Genomic DNA, 7355 nt, shown 5'->3' with positions numbered 1-7355 from the left:
AAAGCTTGGTCACAGAGGGAGGTTTTAAGAAGCGTCTTGAAAGAAAGAAAGAATTGCATTTATATAGCGCCTTTCAAGACCACCGGACGTCCCAAAGCGCTTCACGGCCAATGAAGTACTTTTGGAGTGTGGTCACTGTTGTATTGTGGAAACGCGGCAGGCAATTTGCGCACAGCAAGCTCCCACACACAGCGATGTGATAATGACCCGGATCATCTGTTTTTGTTATGTTGACTGAGGATAAATATTGGCCCCAGGACACCGGGGAGAACTCCCCCTGCTCTTCTTCCAAATAGTGGCCCCGGGATCTTTTACATCCACCTGAGAGGGTAGGCGGGGCCTCGGTTTAACGTCTCACCCAAAAGACGGCATCTCCGACAGTGCGGCGCTCCCTCAGTACTGCCCCTCCGATACTGCGGCGCTCCCTCAGTACTGCCCCTCCGACAGTGCGGCGCTCCCTCAGTACTGCCCCTCCGACAGTGCGGCACTCCCTCAGTACTGCCCCTCCGACAGTATGGCGCTCCCTCAATACTGCCCCTCTGACAGTGCGGTGCTCCCTCAGTACTGCCCCTCCGACAGTGCGGTGCTCCCTCAGTACTGCCCCTCCGACAGCGGAGTACGGCACTCCCTCAGTACTGCCACTCCGACAGTGCAGCGCTCCCTCAGTATTGCCCCTCCGACAGTGCGGCACTCCCTCAGTACAGCCCCTCCGACAGTGCAGCGCTCCCTCAGTACTGCCCCTCCGACAGTGCGGCGCTCCCTCAGCACTGCCCTTCTGACAGTGCAGCGCTCCCTCAGTACTGCCCCTCCGACAGTGCAGCGCTCCCACAGTACTGCCCTTCCGACAGTGCGGTGCTCCCTCAGTACTGCCCCTCCGACAGCACAGTACGGCGCTCCCTCAGTACTGCCCCTCCGACAGTGCGGCGCTCCCTCAGTACTGCCCCTCCGACAGTGCGGCGCTCCCTCAGTACTGCCCCTCCGACAGTGCAGCGCTCCCTCAGTACTGCCCCTCCGACAGTGCGGCGCTCCCTCAGTCCTGCCCCTCCGACAGTGCGGCGCTCCCTCAGTACTGCCCCTCCGACACTGCGGCGCTCCCTCAGTACTGCCACTCCGACACTGCGGCGCTCCCTCAGTACTGCCCCTCCGACAGTGCGGCGCTCCCTCAGTACCGCCCCTCCGACAGTGCGGCGCTCCCTCAGTACTGCCCCTCCGACAGTATGGCGCTCCCTCAATACAGCCCCTCCGACAGTGCGGTGCTCCCTCAGTACTGCCCCTCCGACAGTGCGGTGCTCCCTCAGTACTGCCCCTCCGACAGCGGAGTACGGCACTCCCTCAGTACTGCCCCTCCGACAGTGCGGCACTCCCTCAGTACTGCCCCTCCGACAGTGCAGCGCTCCCTCAGTGTTGCCCCTCCGACAGTGCGGCACTCCCTCAGTACAGCCCCTCCGACAGTGCAGCGCTCCCTCAGTACTGCCCCTCCGACAGTGCGGCGCTCCCTCAGCACTGCCCTTCTGACAGTGCAGCGCTCCCTCAGTACTGCCCCTCCGACAGTGCAGCGCTCCCACAGTACTGCCCTTCCGACAGTGCGGTGCTCCCTCAGTACTGCCCCTCCGATAGCACAGTACGGCGCTCCCTCAGTACTGCCCCTCCGACAGTGCGGCGCTCCCTCAGTACTGCCCCTCCGACAGTGCAACGCTCCTTCAGTACTGCCCCTCCGACAGCACAGTACGGTGCTCCCTCAGTACTGCCCCTCCGACAGTGCGGCGCTCCCTCAGTACTGCCCCTCCGACAGTGCGGCGCTCCCTCAGTCCTGCCCCTCCGACAGTGCGGCGCTCCCTCAGTACTGCACCTCCGACAGTGCAGCGCTCCCTCAGTACTGCCCCTCCGACAGTGCGGCGCTCCCTCAGTACTGCCCCTCCGACAGTGCGCCGCTCCCTCAGCACTGCCCTTCTGACAGTGCAGTGCTCCCTCAGTACTGCCCCTCCGACAGTGCAGCGCTCCCACAGTACTGCCCCTCCAACCGTGCGGTGCTCCCTCAGCACTGCCCCTCCGACAGCACAGTACGGCGCTCCCTCAGTACTGCCACTCCGACAGTGCGGCGCTCCCTCAGTACTGCCCCTCCGACAGCACAGTACGGCGCTCCCTCAGTACTGCCCCTCCGACAGTGCGGCGCTCCCTCAGTACTGCCCCTCCGACAGTGCAACGCTCCCTCAGTACTGCCCCTCCGACAGTGCGGTGCTCCCTCAGTACTGCCCCTCCGACAGTGGAGTACGGCACTCCCTCAGTACTGCCACTCCGACAGTGCAGCGCTCCCTCAGTATTGCCCCTCCGACAGTGCGGCGCTCCCTCAGTACTGCCCCTCCGACAGTGGAGTACGGCACTCCCTCAGTACAGCCCCTCCGACAGTGCAGCGCTCCCTCAGTACTGCCCCTCCCACAGTGCAGCGCTCCCTCAGTACTGCCCCTCCAACAGTGCAGCGCTCCCACAGTACTGCCCTTCCGACAGTGCGGTGCTCCCTCAGTACTGCCCCACCGACAGCACAGTACGGCGCTCCCTCAGTACTGCCCCTCCGACAGTGTGGCGCTCCCTCAGTACTGCCCCTCCGACAGTGTGGCGCTCCCTCAGTACTGCCCCTCCGACAGTGCGGCGCTCCCTCAGTACTGCCCCTCCGACAGTGCGGCACTCCCTCAGTACTGCCCCTCCGACAGTGCGGCGCTCCCTCAGTACTGCCCCTCCGACAGCGCAGTGCGGCGCTCCCTCAAACTCACAGTGTACAGCACGTTAAATAAACCGATGCAAATGTGAGGCTGAAATCAGGTTTAGTTTTTATTGGTTGCTGTTACGAGCGGCACAGAGATCTCTTTGCACCACCGTAGTCACAGGTGGGATCTGTGGCCTGACAGAGCCAGTACATATCGTGCCTCGTGTTCTCGATACAGCAATGGGGCATTGGCCACAGATGGTGTTAGTAAAGGTGGGTGGGTGGGTCGGGCAGATTGCTGTACGATCACCGACGGTGTCCAGTCACAGCGAGCGCTCCTGAAGATTGTCCTCAGGACAAGAAAAGATCTCTCCATGCCTCACTGGTCTGTTCATTGAACCTCCTGCAACACATCACAACAGAGGCAATGGGATTAGGAGCGGCGAGAGAAAGGGGGCGATTAACAATAACTGGCATCTATATAGCGCCTTTAACGTAGTAAAAAGTCCCAGGGTGCTTCGCAGGAGGATTATGGGACAAAGATTTTTTTGACCCCGAGCCACATAAGGAGAAATTAATGCAGGTGACCAAAAGCTTGGTCACAGAGGGAGGTTTTAAGAAGCGTCTTGAAAGAAAGAAAGAATTGCATTTATATAGCGCCTTTCAAGACCACCGGACGTCCCAAAGCGCTTCACGGCCAATGAAGTACTTTTGGAGTGTGCTCACTGTTGTATTGTGGGAAACGCGGCAGGCAATTTGCGCACAGCAAGCTCCCACACACAGCGATGTGATAATGACCCGGATCATCTGTTTTTGTTATGTTGACTGAGGATAAATATTGGCCCCAGGACACCGGGGAGAACTCCCCCTGCTCTTCTTCCAAATAGTGGCCCCGGGATCTTTTACATCCACCGGAGAGGGTAGACGGGGCCTCGGTTTAACGTCTCACCCAAAAGACGGCATCTCCGACAGTGCGGCGCTCCCTCAGTACTGCCCCTCCGACAGTGCGGCGCTCCCTCAGTACCGCCCCTCCGACAGTGCGGCGCTCCCTCAGTACTGCCCCTCCGACAGTATGGCGCTCCCTCAATACAGCCCCTCCGACAGTGCGGTGCTCCCTCAGTACTGCCCCTCCGACAGTGCGGTGCTCATTCAGTACTGCCCCTCCGACAGCGGAGTACGGCACTCCCTCAGTACTGCCCCTCCGACAGTGCGGCACTCCCTCAGTACTGCCCCTCCGACAGTGCAGCGCTCCCTCAGTATTGCCCCTCCGACAGTGCGGCACTCCCTCAGTACAGCCCCTCCGACAGTGCAGCGCTCCCTCAGTACTGCCCCTCCGACAGTGCGGCGCTCCCTCAGCACTGCCCTTCTGACAGTGCAGCGCTCCCTCAGTACTGCCCCTCCGACAGTGCAGCGCTCCCACAGTACTGCCCTTCCGACAGTGCGGTGCTCCCTCAGTACTGCCCCTCCGACAGCACAGTGCGGCGCTCCCTCAGTACTGCCCCTCCGACAGTGCGGCGCTCCCTCAGTACTGCCCCTCCGACAGTGCAGCGCTCCCTCAGTACTGCCCCTCCGACAGTGCGGTGCTCCCTCAGTACTGCCCCTCCGACAGTGGAGTACGGCACTCCCTCAGTACTGCCACTCCGACAGTGCAGCGCTCCCTCAGTATTGCCCCTCCGACAGTGCGGCGCTCCCTCAGTACTGCCCCTCCGACAGTGGAGTACGGTACTCCCTCAGTACAGCCCCTCCGACAGTGCAGCGCTCCCTCAGTACTGCCCCTCCGACAGTGCAGCGCTCCCTCAGTACTGCCCCTCTGACAGTGCAGCGCTCCCTCAGTACTGCCCCTCCGACAGTGCAGCGCTCCCACAGTACTGCCCTTCCGACAGTGCGGTGCTCCCTCAGTACTGCCCCACCGACAGCACAGTACGGCGCTCCCTCAGTACTGCCCCTCCGACAGTGCGGCGCTCCCTCAGTACTGCCCCTCCGACAGTGCTGCGCTCCCTCAGTACTGCCCCTCCGACAGTGCGGCGCTCCCTCAGTACTGCCCCTCCGACAGTGCAACGCTCCCTCAGTACTGCCCCTCCGACAGCACAGTACGGCGCTCCCTCAGTACTGACCCTCCGACAGTGCAGCACTCCCTCAGTACTGCCCCTCCGACAGTGCAGCGCTCCCTCAGTACTGCCCCTCCGACAGTGCAGCGCTCCCTCAGTACTGCCCCTCTGACAGTGCAGCGCTCCCTCAGTACTGCCCCTCCGACAGTGCAGCGCTCCCACAGTACTGCCCTTCCGACAGTGCGGTGCTCCCTCAGTACTGCCCCACCGACAGCACAGTACGGCGCTCCCTCAGTACTGCCCCTCCGACAGTGCGGCGCTCCCTCAGTGCTGCCCCTCCGACAGTGCTGCGCTCCCTCAGTACTGCCCCTCCGACAGTGTGGCGCTCCCTCAGTACTGCCCCTCCGACAGTGCAACGCTCCCTCAGTACTGCCCCTCCGACAGCACAGTACGGCGCTCCCTCAGTACTGCCCCTCCGACAGTGCAGCACTCCCTCAGTACTGCCCCTCCGACAGTGCGGCGCTCCCTCAGTACTGCCCCTCCGACAGTGCGGCGCTCCCTCAGTACTGCCCCTCCGACAGTGCGGCGCTCCCTCAGTACTGCCCCTCCGACAGTGCGGCGCTCTCTCAGTACTGCCCCTCCGACAGTGCAGCGCTCCCTCAGTACTGCCCCTCCGACAGTGCGGCGCTCCCTCAGTATTGCCCCTCCGACAGTGCGGCGCTCCCTCAGTACTGCCCCTCCGACAGTGCGGCGCTCCCTCAGTACTGCCCCTCCGACAGTGCTGCGCTCCCTCAGTACTGCCCCTCCGACAGTGCGGCGCTCCCTCAGTACTGCCCCTCCGACAGCGCAGTGCGGCGCTCCCTCAAACTCACAGTGTACAGCACGTTAAATAAACCGATGCAAATGTGAGGCTGAAATCAGGTTTAGTTTTTATTGGTTGCTGTTACGAGCGGCACAGAGATCTCTTTGCACCACCGTAGTCACAGGTGGGATCTGTGGCCTGACAGAGCCAGTACATATCGTGCCTCGTGTTCTCGATACAGCAGTGGGGCATTGGCCACAGATGGTGTTAGTAAAGGCGGGTGGGTGGGTCGGGCAGATTGCTGTACGATCACCGACGGTGTCCAGTCACAGCGAGCGCTCCTGAAGATTGTCCTCAGGACAAGAAAAGATCTCTCCATGCCTCACTGGTCTGTTCATTGAACCTCCTGCAACACATCACAACAGAGGCAATGGGATTAGGAGCGGCGAGAGAAAGGGGGCGATTAACAATAACTGGCATCTATATAGCGCCTTTAACGTAGTAAAAAGTCCCAGGGTGCTTCGCAGGAGGATTATGGGACAAAGATTTTTTTGACCCCGAGCCACATAAGGAGAAATTAATGCAGGTGACCAAAAGCTTGGTCACAGAGGGAGGTTTTAAGAAGCGTCTTGAAAGAACGAAAGAATTGCATTTATATAGCGCCTTTCAAGACCACCGGACGTCCCAAAGCGCTTCACGGCCAATGAAGTACTTTTGGAGTGTGGTCACTGTTGTATTGTGGGAAACGCGGCAGGCAATTTGCGCACAGCAAGCTCCCACACCAGCGATGTGATAATGACCCGGATCATCTGTTTTTGTTATGTTGACTGAGGATAAATATTGGCCCCAGGACACCGGGGAGAACTCGCCCTGCTCTTCTTCCAAATAGTGGCCCCGGGATCTTTTACATCCACCTGAGAGGGTAGACGGGGCCTCGGTTTAACGTCTCACCCAAAAGACGGCATCTCCGACAGTGCGGCGCTCCCTCAGTACTGCCCCTCCGACACTGCGGCGCTCCCTCAGTACTGGCCCTCCGACAGTGCGGCGCTCCCTCAGTACTGCCCCTCCGACAGTGCGGCGCTCCCTCAGTACTGCCCCTCCGACAGTGCGGCGCTCCCTCAGTACTGCCTCTCCGACAGTGCAGCGCTCCCACAGTACTGCCCCTCCGACCGTGCGGTGCTCCCTCAGTACTGCCCCTCCGACAGCACAGTACGGCGCTCCCTCAGTACTGCCCCTCCGACAGTGCGGCGCTCCCTCAGTACTGCCCCTCCGACAGCACAGTACGGCGCTCCCTCAGTACTGCCCCTCCGACAGTGCGGCGCTCCCTCAGTACTGCCCCTCCGACAGTGCAACGCTCCCTCAGTACTGCCCCTCCGACAGTGCGGTGCTCCCTCAGTACTGCCCCTCCGACAGCACAGTACGGCGCTCCCTCAGTACTGCCCCTCCGACAGTGCGGCGCTCCCTCAGTACTGCCCCTCCGACAGTGCAACGCTCCCTCAGTACTGCCCCTCCGACAGCACAGTACGGTGCTCCCTCAGTACTGCCCCTCCGACAGTGCGGCGCTCCCTCAGTACTGCCCCTCCGACAGTGCAGCACTCCCTCAGTACTGCCCCTCCGACAGTGCGGCGCTCCCTCAGTCCTGCCCCTCCGACAGTGCGGCGCTCCCTCAGTACTGCCCCTCCGACAGTGCGGCGCTCCCTCAGTACTGCCCCTCCGACAGTGCGGCGCTCCCTCAGTACTGCCCCTCCGACAGTGCGCCGCTCCCTCAGCACTGCCCTTCTGACAGTGCAGTGCTCCCTCAGTA

Source organism: Pristiophorus japonicus, chromosome 31 (genome assembly GCF_044704955.1).
Source record: "Pristiophorus japonicus isolate sPriJap1 chromosome 31, sPriJap1.hap1, whole genome shotgun sequence".
NCBI lineage: Eukaryota > Metazoa > Chordata > Chondrichthyes > Pristiophoridae > Pristiophorus > Pristiophorus japonicus.
This window is presented reverse-complemented; position numbering follows the sequence as displayed.